The sequence below is a fragment of the Dasypus novemcinctus genome, unplaced genomic scaffold (assembly GCF_030445035.2).
Source record: "Dasypus novemcinctus isolate mDasNov1 unplaced genomic scaffold, mDasNov1.1.hap2 scaffold_134, whole genome shotgun sequence".
In the NCBI taxonomy this organism is placed as follows: domain Eukaryota; kingdom Metazoa; phylum Chordata; class Mammalia; order Cingulata; family Dasypodidae; genus Dasypus; species Dasypus novemcinctus.
In genome coordinates this window covers 829,429-849,757 of record NW_026688153.1, presented here as the reverse complement: position 1 = coordinate 849,757, position 20,329 = coordinate 829,429, and the positions used below count along the sequence as shown (strand labels likewise).

General features: G+C 35.5%; 1 non-coding gene across 1 annotated transcript; it reads left to right on the top strand.

Annotated features, from left to right (window-relative positions):
* Window positions 1-19,270: 19,270 nt before the first annotated feature.
* LOC139438520 (U6 spliceosomal RNA) lies at window positions 19,271-19,377 on the top strand. Its single transcript, XR_011648196.1, has one exon. It is a non-coding gene; the product is annotated as a U6 spliceosomal RNA (small nuclear RNA).
* Window positions 19,378-20,329: the final 952 nt, after the last annotated feature.

Sequence of the window (20,329 nt, the reverse complement as noted above, 5' to 3'; positions counted from 1 at the left end):
AACCCCTGTCTGCCTCTTTGCATATTGAAAGCAAATAAATTATTTTGTAAGTTACACAGGTATACGGCTAGAGGGGACTTTACCCCAAAACAAATTTATTTCTATAAACTGATTGTGATGTGATTTTGTACTTAGCATGGCTACTGAAATAAGGTTTGTTGAATATTGTAATGTCTTTTTGGAATTCAGAGGGTGGAGTGTGGCAGTTTGATTTTATTTATGAATTCCAAAAACAGATTTTGATTATGTTGGTAAACTGTTCTGTTTATCTGGGCATGATATCCTTTGACTGATTTAAATTCGAAGGCTTTATATTTACTTGATTAAATCAACATTAGAGCTTTGATTTGGCCATGCCATTAAGGCATGCAAGGTAGAGTCCCTGCCCCCTTGGTGGGCTATAAAAATGGTCACAAATACAGATGAACACAGAAAAAGACACAGCAGAGGAGAGTACTGTTTTGATGCTGGAAACCAGGAGAGAGACGATCAATTAGCCTGATAGTTTGCAGTTAAAGGGAATAGAGCAGGTGAGCCCTATGCCAGCCTACAGCTGGGATTGGAAGGAGCTGGGCCCATTGAGGTTTAAGAGGAAGAGGAAGGCTGAACCCTCACAGATATCACCTGCCATCTTGCTTCAACATATGGCAACAGACATTTGGTGAGGAAGTACCTCTTATGTTACCTTGAGTTGGACCTTATAAATGTAAATTTCTATCCCAAATAAACACGCTTATAAAAGCCAACAGATTTCTGGTGCTTTGCATCAGCACCCCTTTGACTGACTAATATAGCTGTACAAACTCATTTGTATTTCACATTCCCCCCTTTTGCTCAAGGTCTTTTTCCAGATGCATTGCTAGTTGGCACTTGGTAATAATCCCTTAGTGCTATGGAATATTGTCCCTGTGATTTATGTCTCATGCCAGGGGGAATATAGTGCATTTATATGATGAGCTTGGCTTAGAGAGAGGCCACATTTGAACAAGGAGGTCTTCAGGAGGTTCTTCTTAGGCAGTATGTAAGACTAGGCCAAGTTTCTATTTCTATTTGTTAAACTTTTAACAAGATGACTACATTTGCTCCTATTTTTTATTGTGGTAAAATACAACCACCTTTAAGCATTCACTTCAATGGCATTAATTATACTTAAAATGTTGTGCTACCATCATCCTTTACCAAAGTTTTCTAGTCTCTTCAAACAGGAAATCTATACCCCTAAGCATTGACTCCTGATTTCTTCTTCCTTTCCCTTGGTAACTTGTAATCTACTTTCTAAATCTATGACTTTGAATATTGCAGTTCTTCCATGTAATATCATGCAATATCTGTTCTTTGATGTTTGGCTTATTTCACTCAAATGAGGTCTGCAAGTTTCTCCATAATGTAGCATGTATCAAAACTTCATTACTTTCTTGTGGTTGAATATATTACCTGGTATGTATATGACATATTTTAATTTATTTATATGTTGATGTGCTCTTGGGTTGTTTTATGGCTAGGCTAATGTGTTAAGGTGGCCAGGTAATGGTGCACAGTTCTTCGGTCAAGCAAGCACTCGGTTAATCGTAATACAAGGGCATTTCATGGGTTTTAATTATCAGTAAGTTGATTGCATAGATGGATGATTATATCTATAATCAATTAAGGAGATTGCCATCAGCAGTGAATGATATCCCATCCAACCAGTTGAAGGCCATAAAAGGGGAAGTGATATAAGCACTCAAAGAGAGAATTACCAGTTCTTCAAGGACAGCCAGCATCTCCTTGGAACTCATCAAAGACCTTCATCAGAGTTCCTTTTTGCAGACTGCCCTGGGAATTTGGACTTGTGCATCCCCATGGTCATGTGAGACAATTTCATAAAATCTCACACTATATTCCAATATCTCCTGTCCATTGTTTCCCTAGAGAACACTAATACATGTTGATTCCACCTTTTGTCTATTGTGAGTAATGCTGCAATGAATATTGGTTTTACACATATCTGTTCACATCCCTGCTTCAGTTCTTTTGTGTATATATGAAGAAGAAGAATTGCAGGGTCATGTGATAAATCTATTTTCAAATTTCTTAGAAAATACCAAAATGATTTTCCAAGTGGCTACATTTTACAATGCCATCAGCAATGTTTTAAGATTCCTATTTATCCACTTTCACACCAACACTTTTACTTTCAGATTTTAAAAATTCTTAATCATTTAAGCGACTATGAGGGGGTATCCCATTGTGGATTGCATTTTCATTTCCCTGTTGACCAATGATGTTGAAAATATTTTCATATACTTTTTGGCAATTTGGCTATCTTCTTTAGGGAAATATCTTTCCAAGTCTATGGCCAATTTTTAAAACAATGTTGTCTTTGATAATAGTAATTTTCTATATAATCTTATACTAAACCTTTATTAAATATACAGTTCAGCATTATTTTCTCCTATTATGTAAGTTGTTTTCTCACTTTCTTGAAAATGTCCTTTGATGCAACAAAGGTTTTAGATTTTAATGAAGTCAAATTTATGTGTTTTTTTTTTCCTTTTACTTCCCATGCACTTGGTGGGATACTGTGTAAGAATCCTTTGCTTGGGAAACGGACTTTGGCCCAGTGGTTAGGGCATCCGTCTACCATATGGGAGGTCCACGGTTCAAACCCTGGGCCTCCTCGACCCGTGTGGAGCTGGCCATGCACAGTGCTGATGCGCGCAAGGAGTGCCTTGCCACGCAAGGGTGTCCCCCGCGTCGGGGAGCCCCCACGCGCAAGGAGTGCACCCGTGAGGAAAGCCGCCCAGCGTGAAAAGAAAGTGCAGCCTGCCCAGGAATGGCGCTGCCCACACTTCCCGTGTGGCTGACGACAACAGAAGCGGACAAAGAAACAAGACGCAACAAATAGACACCAAGAACAGACAACCAGGGGAAGGGGGGAAATTAAATAAATAAATAAATCTTTAAAAAAAAAAAAAAAAGAATCCTTTGCTTAATACCAGGTCCTGAAGATTTTTCTTTATATTTTCTTCTAAGAGTTTTATATCTTTATCCTTTACATTAACTTTTCCACTTTCAGTTAATTTTTGTAAAGGATGTGAAGTAGGGGTTCATGTTGATTCTTTTGCATGTGGATATCCCATTTTTATTTTTCAATCACCATTTGTTGAAGAGAATATTCTTTCCCCATTGAGTGGACTGACAGTTTTGTCAAATATGAATTGTCCGTAGATGACAATAGGTGAACTCTCAATTCTATTTCATTGGTCTATGTGTCTGTCCTTGTGCCAATGCCACACCATTTCGTTAAATAGTATAATAACAGCTTTGTAATTAGTTTTTAATTCAAGAACTGTGAGTTCTCCAATTTTGTACTATTTCAAGACAGTTTTGCCTATTTGGAGTAACAGGAATTCAATGTTTTAATTTTTCAGTTCTGCAAAGTTGGAATTTTGATTGGAATTGCTTACAATTTGTAAATTACTTTTCATAGTATTGACATCTAAAGGGTTTTTTTCTTCCCATTCATGTGCATGGAATATATTTCCATTTATTTGTGTTTATTTATGATTGTTTTACATTTATTTATAGAGAATGCATACTCTGCTGTAGTTGGATGAAGTGTTCTAAATTATTCTACTATGTCTATTTGTTTTAGAGCTTTGTTCAAACTTCTATACATTTATTGATCTTAAGTCTATATGATCCAACCATTTTTCAAAGTGATGTATTGAAGTCTACTACTATGAATGTAGAGCTATCTATTTCTCCCTTCAATTCTGTCAATGCTTGCTTCACATATTTTGGGGCTATCTTGTTAGCTGCATGTATGTTCATAATCATTATATCCTTTCAATAAATTGACCTTTTTATCTTTATATAGTACCCTTCTTTGTCTCATTGAACAATTTTTCATGTAAATTTCATTTTGTCTGATATCAGTATAACCTAACATCCCTCTATGTATACAACTGGGGTGCAATATTTTGTCACTCTTTCACTTTCAAACTTCTTGTGTCTGAATTTTAAGTGAGTCTACTGTACAGCATAACGTTTGGTTATATATTCTTACCCACTCTCCCAATGTTTGCTTTTGACTGGAGAATTTCACGTATTCACATAGAAAGTATCTGTTATAATTCAGGAGTCTGCCACCTTACTCTTTGGTATTTGCGAGTCATAATTTTTGCCCCTTAATTCTTCCATTACTTTCTTTTTTTAAAAAAACTGATTTCTTGTTATAAATCCTTCTCTCTTGTGGCTTTTAGGATTCTCTTTAATTTTGGCATTTGAGAGTCCAATTGTTATTTTCCCAGCATGTACTGATTGTGTTTATTCTGTTTGTAAGTCATTGAACTTCTTGGATGTGTTTATTCATATCTTTCATTATATTTGGGAAGTTGTCAGCCATTATTTCTTTGTATGGTCTCTCTCCCCCTTTCTCTTTCTTTTCCTTCTGATATCCCTACAATGTTTATGGTGACATGCTTGATAGTGTCCCTTAGAATTCTCAAACTCAGTTCTCTTATCTTCATTCTTTTTTCTTTATGGTTCTCAAACTGAATGACTTCAATTGTGTCATCCTCAAGTCCACTGATGATTTCATCTTTATCTGATAGATCCAATATTCTCTAGAACCCCTGTGAGTTTTTTTTTAAATTTCTCTTACTGTGGTCTTCAGCTATGTTTCATTCCTTTTCATAATTTCTATCTCTTTATTGATACTTTCTTTGTGTTTTGTTATTTCCTGACTTCCTTCCCTTCATTTTCCATGGCATGCTTTATCTCTTTGAACATGTTTAGGATCATTATTTAAAAGTCTTTTCCTGTTAAACCACAGGTCTGATATTCCTTGATGATTTCTCATGTTTACCATGTTCCACTGAATGATATATTATTTCTTCCTTTTTTATGATTTGGAATCACTTGTTGAAACCTATGAATTTTGATATTTTAATGTGTTATCTTTGGAACTGAATAACTGAGGCACTGGTTCCTTAACAATATATACTTGGAGCAGATGTGGCTCAAGCAGTTGAGTGCCTACTTCCCACATGGAGGTACCTGGTTTGGTTCATGGTGCTTCCCAAAACAAAAACAAAAACAAATGAAAAAACCAGCTCAGAGTAGCCCTTGTGGCTCAGTGGTGGAGCACTGGCTTCCCACATGCAAGGTCCCAGATTCAATCCCTGCTACTGGTATAACAGATATTTCCTTGAATATGAGTAGTTTACAAAAGAAAAAACAACAACAGGTAGATAAGAGCACTTTCTTTCAGGTTTTGCTGATTGGCATGTTCGAGTATTCTCCTTTAGAGCTTATCCATACAAAGTTTTTAAAGAGTAGCCTGAGACAAAAGCAGATAGACTCCCAGGTCTTTTCTGTTTATGTGTCCTGTTATAGACATGTGCATGTGGCCCTAGGAATTCCACTGTTTACACAAATGTAAATGTCTCTTTTTCCCTGGGAAACTGGAAATCCTGATGGTACCAGGCAGCACACTGTATGCATCACAACCAATGATACTTTTCCCCAGGTAGATGCAGTTTGTCTAATCTCCTACAGTGTTCTGTAGCAGTCCTCAGTGAGCTGCCCCTATATACAGGTCAAATTCTGGGACAGGCAGCCTAGGATGAGTATCTTGGGTCAGTTTGTCCCACTGTCATGAGATGGACAGTCTTATAGATATGCATACTGTTGTGCATTAGGGCTACTCTGTTCTTTCTGAAACCTGGATAAGGGACTCAAATTGGAAGTGAGGGTCAGGTGTTTGCCAAATTGATAAAAGGAAGGATGAGGTGCCAGAGTGTCACCAAGAGGATGCTTTTATATCATTTTAATTTGCTTTTCATTTTAATTTGCCTTTGGTCTTGATTTGGCATTCTCCATGCAAACTTTTCACTGTTTTCTGGAACTTTGAGAAAGATATCTGCCCATTTTTGCTTGTTGTTCAAGGTTTCTGTGATGGAATGGAACCTGAAACCACATACTACCATCATCATCCGTGTTGGACACTCTATTAAGAACATATTTTAAAAGTCTTTGCTTAAAATCTCAAAGTATGATCTTCAGTGATGATTTCTGATGTTTTAACTTGCTCTTATGGATAGGCTATTATTTCTGGTTCATTTGAATGTCTTTAATAGCTTTTTTCCAATGAACATATATATATTTTTTAACAAATCAATTTTGATACATATTAATAAAGCATACAATTCATCAAAAGTGTATAATCAATGGTATTTGCTATAATCACATAGTTGTGCATTCATTATTTCAATCATTATTAAAGCATTTTTATTATTTCACTAGTAATAATAATAAACAAACAAAAAAAAAAACAAGGAAGAAAATTCCTCACCTCTCCATCTATGTTCCCCGTTGTACATAACTGCTATTTCTGACTATTCTATCCAAAGTGTATAATCAAAGTGAATAATCATTGGCTTTTAGTATAATTACAATATTGTACATTCATCATCTCAAAAATTTTATAACAATTTCATTACTCCAAAAAGAAAGTCTCCACTCTCCTTAGTATTCCTTCCTCAGACCTACATAAACACTAGTTTCCTTTAGTCTTCACATTTTTACATGTCATGTAAATGGAATCATACAATATGTAGTACTTTGTGTCTGGTGAGCTTCACTTAGTATAATTTTTTTTTTGTCTGTTAACATTTTGTACTAATTTACATTTGTTCAGCTTCAAAGACAATTTTGTATATGCAATTCTACCCATATTCATATTTCACATAATAAATTTATATTACACATAATATATTTAGTTCATAATAGGAAAATCATACAGTATTTGTCCTTTTGTGTCCAGCTTGCTTCACTCAATATAATGTCCTCCAGGTCCATTCATGTTGCCATAAGTTTCATGACTTCATTTCTTCTTACTGCTGCATAATATTCCATCATGTGTATATTCCACAATTTGTCCATGCATCAGTTGATGGACACCTGGGTTGTTACAACTTTTGGCTATTGTGAATAATGCTGCTGTGAACATAGGTGTGCAGATATCCATGTCCCTGCTCTCAGATTTTCTGGGTATATATCTATCAATGGTATTGTCAGGACCCCTGGGAACTGCCTAACAGTCCTCCACAGTAGCTGTACCATTCTACATTCCCACCAAAAGTGAGTAAACATTCCTATCTTTCCACTCCTCTCCAACATTTACAGATTTCTGATGTTTTAATAGTAGCCAGTCTGATAGGTATGAAATGTTACCCCATTGAAGTTTTGATTTGCATTTCCCTGATTGCTACTGATGTTGAACATTTTTTCATGTATTTCTTTGCCATTTGTATTTCTTCTTTGGATAGTTGCTTTTCAAGTGTTTTGCCCATTTTTTAATTGGACATCCTGTATTTTTGTTGTTGAATTGTATAATCTCTTTATATATCAGAAATATTAAATGCTTATCAGATATATGATTGCCAAATATTTTTCCCATTGAGTTGGTGGCTAGATTTTCACCCTTTCACAAAGTCCTTTGAGGTGTAAAAGCATTGAATTTTGAGGAGGTCCCATTTATCTATATTTTCTTTTATTGCTCATCCATTGGGCATAAGGTTTAAGAAACTATCACCCACAACAAGATCTTAAAGATGTTTTCCTACATTTTCTTCTAGAAATTTTATGGTTGTTGTTTTTATATTTAAGTCCTTAATCAATTTAGAGTTAATTATTGTATATGGTGTGAGATAGGGGTCTTATTTCTTTCTTTTGGGTGTGGCTATCCAGTTCTTCCAGCACCATTTGTTGAACAGACTGTTCTGGCCCAACTGGGTGAGCTTCAAAACCTTGTCAAAAATCTCTTGACTGTAGATGTAAGGGTCAATTTCTGAATTCTTGATTGGCTTCTAGTGATCAATCTATCTGTCACTGTGCCAGTACCATGCTTTTTATGCCACTGTACTTAAGTAATATGCTTTGAAATCAGAAACAGAGTTCTCCAACTTTGTTCTTTTTTTTTTTTAAGACAAATTGTGCTATTCTGGTCCCATTACCCTTCCAAATAAATTTTATTATTGGCATTTTGATTTCTGCAAAAAAGGCTGTTGGGGTTTTTGGGGAGGATTGCATTAAATTTGTTAATCAGTTTGGTAGAATTGAGGTTTAACCATATTTAGTCTCCCAACCCATGAACACAGAATGTTTTTCCATTTATTTAATTCGTCTTTGGTTTCTTTTACAAATGTTTTGTAGTTTTCTGAATACAGATCCTTTATGTCCTTGGTTAACTTTATTCCTAAATATTTGACTCTTTTATTCACCATTAAAAATGGAATTTTTTTCTGATTTCTTCCTCAGGTTGCATATTGATAATGTATAAAAGCACTATTGATTTTTGTACAGTAGTTTTGTATCCTGCCACTTTGCTAAATTTGTCTAATAATTCTAGTAGCTTTTTGTGGATTTTTCAGGATTTTCTAGATATAGGATCATGTCATCAGTGAATAGTGAAAATTTTACTTCTACCTTTCCTCTTTGGGATCCCTTTATTTTTTGTCTAGCTTGATTGCTCTAGCTAGAACTTCTAGCACAATATTGAATAATTGGAGACAATGGGCATCCTTGATTTTTTCCTGATCTCAGTGGGAAAGTTTTAAGTCTTTCACCATTGAGTACAATGCTAGCTGTAGGTTTCTCATATATGTACTTTAACATATTGAGAAAGCTTCCTTCTATTCCTAGCTTTTGGAGAATTTTTATTCAAGAAAGGGTGCTGTATTTAGTCAAATGACTATTCTGCATCAGTTGAATCATGTGATTTTTCTCCTTCAAATTTTCAATGTAGTTTTATTATACTGATTGATTTTCTTCTGTTCAACCACCCTTGCATATCTGGGAAGTATACCCACTTGATTGTGGTGTATAATTCTTTTAATGTGCTTTTGGATTTTGTCTGCAAGTATTTTTGCATCTATATTCTTTAGAGGTATTGATCTATAATTTTTTTTTCATACTATTTTTACCTGGTTTTTGTATTAGGGTAATGTTTGGTTCATAGAATGAGTTTGGTAGCATTTTTTTCCCCAGTATTCAATTTTTTGAAGAACTTGAGCAAGATCAGTATTAGTTCATCTTTGAATGATGGATAGAATTAACCTGTGAAGGCATCTGGTCCTGGGCATTTCTTAGTTGGGAGATTTTTTTTTTGGTCTTTATTATTTTTTAATGTTACATTAAAAAAATATGAGGTCCCCATATACCTTCATCCCCCTCACCCCACTCCTCCCATAACAACAACCTCCTCCATCATGAGACATTCATTGCACTTGGTGAATACATCTCTGAGCACTGCTGCACCACCTGGTCAATGGTCCACATTATAGTTTACACTCTCCCCCAGTCCTCCCAGTGGGCCATGGGAGGCCATACAATGTCCAGTAACTGTCCCTGCAGTACCACCCAGGTCAACTCCAAATTCTGAAAATGCCCCCACATCACATCTCTTTTTCCCACTCCCTACCCTCAGCAGCTACCATGGCCACTTTCTCCATGTCAATGCTACATTTTCTTTGATTACTAATCACAATAGTTCATGAATAGAATATCAATAAGTCCACTCTAATCCATACTCTATTCCACCATCCTGTGGACCCTGGAATGGTTATGTCCACTCTACATCTATATCAAGAGGGGGCTTAGATTCCCCATGGGTGATGAATGCAGTTCTCCTACTTTCAGTTGTAGGCACTCTTGGCTCCCTGATGTGGTGGTTAACCTTCTTCACCTCCATGTTAACTGGCTGGGGTAAGTCCAATAAACCAGAGGGTAGAAGTTGCAAGTCTGTTGGGACTCAGGAACTGGCTATCATATGGACAGTCCAGAGGTTCAGGTCCCCTGAGTATACACCAAACCCCAGTGCCAACCACAGGTCTGGTAAAAGTAACAGGAGAGGCTTGTGAACAAAGATCACATCTGAGTCCAACTCCATCACACTCAGGAACACAAACTCCAAAGTAGGGCCAACTGACATGGCACTGAATTCCATCTGCCATGACCATAGAAGCTGTGGGTCTCTGTAGCCCTAAGAAGAACCAATACCTGGGGTTGTATCTAGTTTAGCTGTCTCTGGGACTCTGCTAAGGTGTGCATAAGGGCGACCCTTCTGATAACCTCCCAGCTCTTTTTGGAGACTCATAGCCATATAAATTCATTTGTCCTTTCCATTTCCCACTTTTATTCAAGGTAAAAAAAAATTTTAACTCCTGATATTACATGTAGGCTGAGATATTCTACTGGTCTGAGTTGACCCTTTTATTCAAGGTCATTTTCTAGTTACATCATCAGCTTGTACTTGGTAGTAATCCCTCAGTGCCAGGGAGGCTCATCCCCAGGAGTCATGTCCCATGCTGGCGGGAAGGCAATGCATTTACATGCTGAGTTTGGCTTTGAGACTGGCCACATTTGAGCAAAAAAGGCTCTCAGGAGGTAATTCTTAGGCACCCTGCAGCTCTAGACCTAGTTTTCATTTCAGGCACACAGGCTCACAAGTTTAGTCATTAGTATCAAGGGCTCATTGTTGGACCATTCTTCTTTTTCGGTCTTTGCCATTGCACTTGGGGGATTTTTGCTGTTCCATTAGGGAATGTGATAGAGCTCCCCTGGCTAGGAACTCAGCACTCCCTCAGTTGTCATTTTTAACTGTAATCACTATGAAAATATCCAAACATTTTTATGTACCCTGTATATATGCCCTGGAGAACTCCCTCCCAACCATGTGCCAGTCGGGAGATTTTTGATCACTGTTTCAATCCCTTCACTTGTCATTGGTTTGTTGGGGTCTTCTATTTCTTCTAAAGCCAGTGTAAATGTTTCATGTGTTTCTAGGAATTTGTCCATCTCACTCACATTTTCTAGTTTTTTTGTTTTGTTTTGTTTTGTTTTGCATACAGTTGTTCATACACTCCTCTTATGATCTCTTTTATTTCTACAGGGTCATTGGCAATGTCTTCCCTCTCATTTATTTTATTTTATTTATTTTTGTCTTCTCTCTTTTTTCTTTGTCAGTCCTGCTAAGAGTGTCAATTTTTTTTATTTTCTCAAAGAACCAACTTTTGGTTTTGTTGATTCTTTTTGTTTTCTGTTCTTGATTTCATTTATTTCTGCTCTGATCTTTACTATTTCTTTCCTTCATCTTGGTTTGGGATTAGTTTGCTCCTTTTTTTCTAGTTCTTCAAGGTGTACAGTTAGACCACCAATTTTAGCTCTTTCTTCTTTTTTAATGTAAGCATTGAGGGCTGTAAATTTCCCTATCAGCACTGCTTTTGTGGTGTCCCATAGGTTTTGATATGGTGCATTCTCATTTTCATTCATATCAAGATACTTGCTGAATTCTCTTACAGTTTCTTCTTTGGCTCACTAATTGTTTAAGACTGTGTTGTTTAATCTCTATATATTCATACATGTTCCCTCCTTCTGCTGATATTTATTTCCAGCTTCATTCCTTTATGACCAGAGAAAGTGTTTTTTATAATTTCAATCTTTTTAAATTTATTGAACCTTGTTTGTGATGCAGCATATGATCAATTTGGGGAAGGATCTATGGGTACTTGAAAATAATATATATCCTGCTGTTTTGGTGTGCAATACTTATAGATATCTGTTAGGTCTAGTTCATTTATCATATCATTCAAGTTCTTGGTTTCTCTATTTATCCTCTGTCCAGATGTTCTACCCAATAGTAAAAGTGGTTTATTGAAATCTCTAACTAATATTGTAGAGACATGTATTTCTCCCTTCAGCTTTACCAATGTGTTCCTCATGTATCTTGGGGTATTGAAGCTAGGTGCATAAATATTTAGAATAGTTATTTCTTCTTATTGAATTGCCTCTTATATTAATATATAATGATCTTCTTCATCCCTTTTAACAGTTTTGCATTTAAAATCTATTTTGTCCAATACTAGTATCACTACTCCAGCTCTTTTTTTGTTAGTATTTGTATGTTATATCCTTTTTCCAACCTTTCACTTTTAAAGTGGTTGTATCCTTACTTCTGAGATGAATCTCTTATAGACAACATACAGATAAGTCATGTTTTAAAATCCATTCTATCAGTCTGTGCCTTTTGATTTGGGAGTTCAAGCCATTAACATTCGCTGTTATAACTGTAAAGGCATTACTTACTTCATCCATTTTGACATTTGGCTTTTGGTATTGTGTCTTCCTATAGTGTATCATTTTACCCTTTCTAATATTCTTCATTTCTACACTCTTCTCCAAGTCTCTCACCCTTGCTTTTTCCTTTCAGGTTGAAGGACTCCCTTTAGTATCTCTTCTAATTCTGGTCTTTGGTAACATATTCTATCAGTTTTTGTTTGTTTGTGAAGACTTTGAACTCCCCTTCATTTTTGAAGGACAACTTTACCAGGTACAGAATTCTTGGCTGGCAATTTTTCTCTTTCAATATCTTAAATATGTCATACCACTTTCTTCTCTCCTCTATAGTTTCTGAGAAGAGGTTGGCACTTAAACTTACTGAGTTTCCATTTTATGTGATGCTTTGCATTTCTCTTGCTTCTTTCAAAATCTTCTTTTTATCACTGATATTTTTCATTCTGAATAGTAGGTGTCTCAGGCTAGGTCTGTTCATATGTATTCTGTTTGTGGTGCATTGTCCTTCTTGGATAGTGGTATTTATGTCTTTCATAAGGGAAAGGAAGTTTTCAGTCATTATTTCTTCAAAAAATAGTTCTGCCCCTTTTTCTATTTTCCTCTCCTTCTGGGACACTGACAATGCATATGTTTTTGCATTTTGCATTGTCATTCAATTCCCTGAGAACCTGTCCCATTTTTTCCATTCTCTTCTCTTTTTGTTCTTTCTTTTCCAGTTCACATGTTTTGTCTTTGAAATCACTAATTCTATCTTCATGCAGGACAAATCTGCTCTTATATACCTCTAAAATATTTTTACTCTCATCTAGCATATCTTTCATTCCCATAATGTCTGTTTCATCTCTTTGTAGACATTAATTGTTATTTATGCTCTCCCAATGTCCTCTTAATATCCTTTATCTCTTTCATCATATTTTCTTTCAATTCTTTAAATTGATTTAGTAGAGTTGTGTGATTATCATTGATTAATTGCCTTAAACTCAATCTTTTAAGTACATTGGGTTTGTTCCTTTGGCTAGGCCATGTCTTTCTGTTTTGTAGTATGGCCTGTATTGTTTTGCTGATATTTAGGCATCTGAAATGTTGGTGAATTTACTCTAACAGCCCATTTCTCTCTCTCTATTGTTTTTATTTTTTCACAACCTGAATATTTGGCTTAACTTATCCTAAATCTTTAAAATTGCCCAGCTTTAGTTACCAAATTCATGCCAGGGACTCACTAATGGGGTGTAGACTTTCTAGCAGGGTTGGGTAAAGAGAGCTCTAATGGCAGTTTTTGTCCATTTAAGTTTCCAGACTGACCAGCAGCTGGTGCTTCTTGGCAAAACTTTCCACAGAGTTGTAGCTCTCTAGGTTTCCTATGGTTTTTGTCTGGTCAGTGCCAAGATTCAAAGTGGGCTTTGCTGGCTGAATTCACTGAAGAAAAGCCCCTAAAAGCCTAGCAGGGAGGAAGATGTCTGCTCTCCTCTCAGTCAGTTGCAATGTTCCAGGGGTTTTATCCCTGTTGAATATATTGAGGGTGGGGGAAGAGAACCCTTCCTGGTGGCTGGGAGGTTTAGTAAACTCACAGTTTGTTCCAACTTTTTCATCTGTCTGTCCTTCACCCTCCTGGGAACTGTGAAGCACCATCCATGTCTGCTGACCTCCAAAGCAGACCCCTCAGGCACTTTTTGGCTCTTTCTCCATCGTATTTGTGAGAGTACTGAACTTTATCTGCCTAATCTGACACCATGTTGCCACAACCCTCCTGCTTATTTCTTTCTCCCCTATATTTTTGTCCAAATTTTGTCATCTAATGCTTCTTTAAAAAAATTAAAATATTAAAAAGTAAGTCTAGAGTTAAAAAAAACTAATATATAGGAAAATGTGCCCACAAATCATGAAATTTAACTTCTGATACTTTATTATATTTCCCTTTCTGTTAAACCTTCATCAAATTTCACAAAAATAATAATGTTTTCCATTCATCCTATGTGGTATAATAAAAACTGCATATGGAATTTATAAATACACATGATGGGGTATGAAATGAGTAACAGCATTTAAAATCAAAGGAAAACAAAGACAGTTATTGTTTGGAGGTGATAACTGGTCAGGCTCTAGGTAAAAAAGACAATAGAAAATACTGTATAACAAGGTAGCTTCACTACTTAAGAAATGGTTTTGTGTTATGTAAACTGGCATTATTTAAGTTAAAATGTATGTTGGGCATTCTAAAATTGAGCTGGTGACAGCACAACTCTATGGTGAAAATGAGAGCCATTGACTGTACATTTTGAATAGGTTGTACAAAGCATGAGACTGTATAACACAGGGAATCCAGTGGTGGAAGATGGACTGTGGTTAATAAAAGAAATAGGAGAATTTCCTACCAGGAACTATAACAAATATGTAATACTAATACAGGGTGTTAATAACTGGTTGAAAATACACCAATGTTATAGTTAGTAGTCATGTTTTGGCAATGCTCTTTCATAGTTTGCAACAAATGTTTCACAACAAAGCAGGATTTGGGTGGTGGGGCAATGTATGGGAGACTTGTATGATGACATGCATATTTTTTGGGTAAATTCACAACTTATACTATACACTTATTGTTTATGTATGTTCATATATAAATTATGTACTTCAATAAAATTGTATTAAAATGTATGTTCACAACTTGAGGCCTATCAAATATTTTTAAGTTATAAATGATTGCTAAGAGAGTTATTTTTAGTTCAAAAAAAACCTAAAGAAAGCCGTAAAAGGGTAGGTGGAAGGAAAACTATAAATTACTGTATTAGCCAAATGGGTGCTAGCAAAATACCAGAAATCTGCTGAGCGTTATAAAGGGTATTTATTTGTGGTAAGAGCTTACAGTTACCAGGCCATAAAGCATAAATTACTTCCCTCACCAAAATATTTCCACATGTTGGAGCAAGATGGCTGCTGACATCTGCGAGGGTTCAAGCTTTCTGGGCTCCTCTGGGCTCAGCTCCTCTGTTTCCTCCACAAGGTCAGCTAGACTATCAGGCAAATGGCTCTGTTTCTCTCCCTGGGACTCCAGCTTCAGAATCAAATTCCAGCATCAAAACTCCAACATTGAAAGCCTGCAGCTCTGTCCTTTGCCATGCCTTTATCTGTGAATCTTCACCCACCAAGGGACAGGGACTCAATACCCTAATGACATGGCCCAATTAAAGCCCTAATCATAACTCAATCAGGCCCAGATACAGATCAGATTACAAATATAACACAATATCTATTTTTGGAATTCATAACCATATCAAATTGCTAAAATTACAACAATCAGAAGGCAATTACAAACTTGGTAAATATTAATCTAAGTATGTTATTATTGACTTATAATCCTATCCATTGGGATTTTTTTTCATATATGTAATTTATACATTGTGGTATAATGTATGAGTATAATGTATATGGTTTAATGTATGTGGTATAAAGAATGAGAGTGCGGGCATGGGTATCTCTCTTTTGAAGAAAGATTGTTCCTTGGAACCAACATCAACTGCTTAAAACTTCCTTAACTAACCCATGTTGGATAAATTGTCTTATTTAGTTTTGTATACTCTAGATAACATTGTCTAGGTGACATGCCAAGCCTCAACATTATTTAAATGCTGCCCTGACTCACATATTCCACTATACACATAAACACTTCTCTTTTTCCACAGATACAAGAATTTAGTTTTGTTGCACTGCTTTTGTCCAAGAAGAAAGGTCAGGCATCAGATCTATACTTCTGAATGATTCTTCTCATAGAATCCTTAACATTTTCTGTTTATCAGTATATAGACAAAGAGTTGTAACATGAGGGTATCCAAGGTGTGAAAAACAAAAACTTCTGCCTTTGGCTCCACTGAAGAGTTTGCATTTGGTTGTGCATATATGAAAAGCACAGTCCCGAAGAGTAAACAGACAACCAGGAGGTGGGATGGCAGGTGCAGAAGGCTTTTATCTGCATCTACCCCTTGCTAGATCAAATCCTCAAAATGACTTTTCCTTTGGGGGAATTACCTTTATTCCTTCACTGATTCTTTCTTTTCATTGTCCTTATTTGCATAATTTATTTCTATCATTTTTGCATATTATGATTCATTAGCTTTCATCTTTCTAAAGTCCATTTTATTTCTCTTCAGTGAATGTGTATTGTCTGTTGATCTGTTTAATACAAAAGACTTAAAAATGGCAATGAGGAAGATTTACCCTCATTTATTGTCATACTACAGGTAGGTGGATAAAGATGATGTGAAATATCCTGATTTTTATTTAATTAATGTAATTAAATATATATTAAGTTTTTATTCTCTCTCAAAATTTGTAGTATGGAATGGGCATAATATCAAATATAGAATACCCAAGGCAGAGTTATTGGGCATTTTTATATCATATCTTATACCCAAAGAACTAAAAAATATCAATGCATATTATTAAAGTGTATAAAGTAAAGAATATCCATAGGAAGAATTTTTCAGGGCACCCCTACCTTTTCAAAGAGGATTTTTAATCTTCAAATTCATTCTTCTAACCAATTAAATTATCTGATAGATTTGATATGTTCTTTAAGTAATTAACCGGCATGAGATAAAAAGAATTATGTAATTCAAGTATTAGAAGTTCTGCCTGTTGATGTATTAAGTCAGGTTCTAATTCTAGCCTTAACAATTGTTTCCAAATTTTGTGACCCTTTTTCTTTCTTTCCTGGAACATCCCTTTTAAAAGTGCCTTGGGACCTTTGATTCCCTAAATCCCAGAGGTGCACTGACTTCTTGACCTCTCAGATTCCCAAAGGAGCCCTATAGCATTAGATATCTGATTTCTGGTTTTTCCCGTGATGATTAATTTAGGTAGATACACAGGAACACAAATCTGAGGATGACCTACATGGTAATTATTAGATGTCTTATTATATTAACAAGTCCCAAGACCATTGTTCAAATATTTCATAACAGAAATTTTACTGCATTTCCCAAACAGTAAAACATCATTTCATTATTCCAGCCATTATAGCATCTATATTTACCCTCACTGTTAAGATTCTATCCTCTTTAATTGATTTTACTATGCCAGGGGAAGAGGAAGGAGGGATGCCTCTATGTTCTGAATCCAAGTGGTTTACATGGCTGTAACTGATACATAGTCATAGGACAGTAATCCTTCATTTCCCATAAGAAGATGACCTTTCTTAGTGACTCATTCAAATCTAGTTAGAAAATCAAAATATGATTTCAGATGTTTCACATTAAGTGCTCATTTAAACATATATAGCTCAGTGATAACTGAACTACAATGATAATGAAGTTAGACTGGACTGTTTCAGATTGTTCATTCATCAGTTTTCAGTATCCATAAGACACAATCAATGAAAAAATATTTTTGTTAGATCATGGAAATATTTTCACACTACTGGAAAATAAATCTCAATGCTCAGGCCCTCCTAAAAAATATATCAGTAAAGTCATTTGCATGTAAAATATAGGCTTACAATAAGAAAAATGAAACAAAAATTTAACTTTTAATAACAAGAGGTTTGCAGGGAAGCCACATTTTTTTTAACAAAATCACTTTCAAGAAGCTTATCTTTTAGTTTATATTTAATTTAAATATTTAAATTCTTGTTCTAAATACATAAATGTTCATCTTAAATGTCTCTTACTTCCATAGATAATTATTACATTTTCCTCCCAAGGAAATCTAGAGATTTGAATTAAATCAAATTTCAATTATTACTGGTATTCCAAAACACCATTAATAGAATTGTTTTTAGTTAAACCATTCTTATTGCTTTCTAAGCTGTGCCTCCACTAGGGAAAGCAGAAGGTTTATACTGACACAGAAAAAAGGTAAATCATAAAGATGGCTAGAAGAATAAATCTCAAAATAGCATACAAATATAATTGAGTTATTTAGATCATCTTTTTCATTTCCTTTTTCGACATTGTTATTCACCCCATTTTAATGACCCCAATTGAAAAAATGATTTATTATTTTATATGAATTTTTTATTTATCCTTCTACTCATTTTACTCCACCCATGATTTCTTCTGCTGTGTTTTTAATCTTCACCTTCAAGTAAAATTTAGCCTTTCATTTCCACCTATATCCCTTGTTTGGGTAGCTGTTATTCTCTTGGGTAAAGTTTACACTCTGCTGGTATGTTCTAATGTGTGTATAATTGCTGTTAAATATAGAATATTCCATATAAATTGAAAATCATTGCAAGCACTTAAACTGTTGCTGAAACTCCATAACCCTGCATCACCGTCAGCATCTGGACTACATTATCCAGACAACAAAATATCATGACTTTCCATTTCCAGAAGGGAGTCTCCATGAATTTCCTCCATGCTGCTTCCATTGTCCATTCTCTTTGTCAGGGTCCTTGCCAGTCAATCTTATAGATGTCTTGCTCCCGACACAAGTATTGGCTCACACCAAAACAACAGTATGCTCTACTGGGTGGGTGGATATTGAGTGTAATCCTCCAATTCTGTGGTGGCCAATCCATCAGGCCATTAGGCAAATATTGTTGTTTGTGGGTTCTGGGAACTGCCCATGGATATCCTCTGGCTGGAGGTATTCTCAGGCCTGAACCCAGAGGGCTAGATGGCAGTCTTACAGGGGAGTAAACAAAAAGCTTGACAAATGTATCATGGAATTTTGTCAATAAAGCAGTTTTCTATGATCTCCCAGATTAATCCTTATGGGCCACTTGTAAGAACTGCAGCCTCCACAGAATTTGGGCTCTGAGAGAGGTTTAGACAGCTAGAGTAGGGGTACATGCATTGATGGACTTCCTCCAGGTAGGAACTGACTAGCTGCTTTGGAATCTGCTGACATATGTGGCACTGCTAGTGAAAAGAAAGGCTAGTGGGGACAGAAATGATCATTAACCATGACTTGGGACAAGGGATTCATGTGCTCATTTAAATTGAGATTGCAGTACTAATTTCTACGTAATGGGGAAAGTTCATTAAAAACCAATAGTTTGGGAACTGGCTAGATTAAGAGGGTGAGGATGAAGCTCCAAAATCTTGTTCTCCCAAATAAAGTGTCAGAACCAAATTTCTCAGAACTCCATAAAACAGTGTAAAGTTTATACCAAGAGAAAGCTAAACCAAGAAAAATGAAACTTGAAAAAGGTAAGCTGCTCACTTTGGCAGCACATACACTAAAATTAGAATGATACAGAGAAAGGTTGCATGACCCATGTTCAAGGATAATACTCAAATTTGTCAAGTGCTCCACATTTTTAGTTCTGATAGCAGCAAGAGAAAAGAGACCCATCACATACAGGGGATACATATAAAATTAAGTGCTGATTTCTCATTTGAAACTTTTGAAGTGAGATGGCAGTGGTATGACATATTTAAGGTACAAAGAAAAAAAAAACAGCTAAGAATTCTGTATCCAGGAAAAAAGGTGCTAAAAAATACAGAAGACATTAAAATAAAACACAGATAAAATTGAGAGAATTCATCAACAGGAGACCTAGCCTACAGGAAATATTAAAGGAAATACTGCAACCTGAAAAAAGGAAAAAAAAAAGTAGGAGAGTGAGGTTTGGGCAGAGTTTAAAATCGAAGATTATTCTGGGGGTAACTAAAAGAGTAAAAAGATAAAAATAAGATAGACAAGAAAAAAACCTAAAGATAAAATGGATGAAGTAAACACTACATTTACAGTAATAGCATTGAACATTAATGTATCAAAGTCCCCCATTTAGAGATAAAATAGTCAGAATAGATTTAAAAAATATGATCCAACTACAAGAGACTCAGCATAGACCCAAGGGCATAAATAGGTTACAAGTAAAAGGTTGGAAGATGATTTTCCATGAAAATTGTAACCAAAAGAAGAGCTGGGTTACTAATATAAGACTAAATAGGCTTTAAATGCAATTATGAGATACAAAGAAAGACTATATACATACAAACACACACCAAGAAGAAAGAACAATCATAAATAATTAAGCACCTAACCAAAGCGCCTGAAAATATATTAAGCAAAAACTGACAAAAATGAGGATAAATAGACACCTGTACATTCACAGTGGGGGACTTCAGTATACCCATCTCAACAATAGACAGAACATCTGAGATGACTATCAATAAAAATAGAGATCTTTAATAATATGTTAGAGGAACTGGACCTAATTAACATATAGAAGACTTTGCATGTCAAACAGCAGGATATACATTCTTCT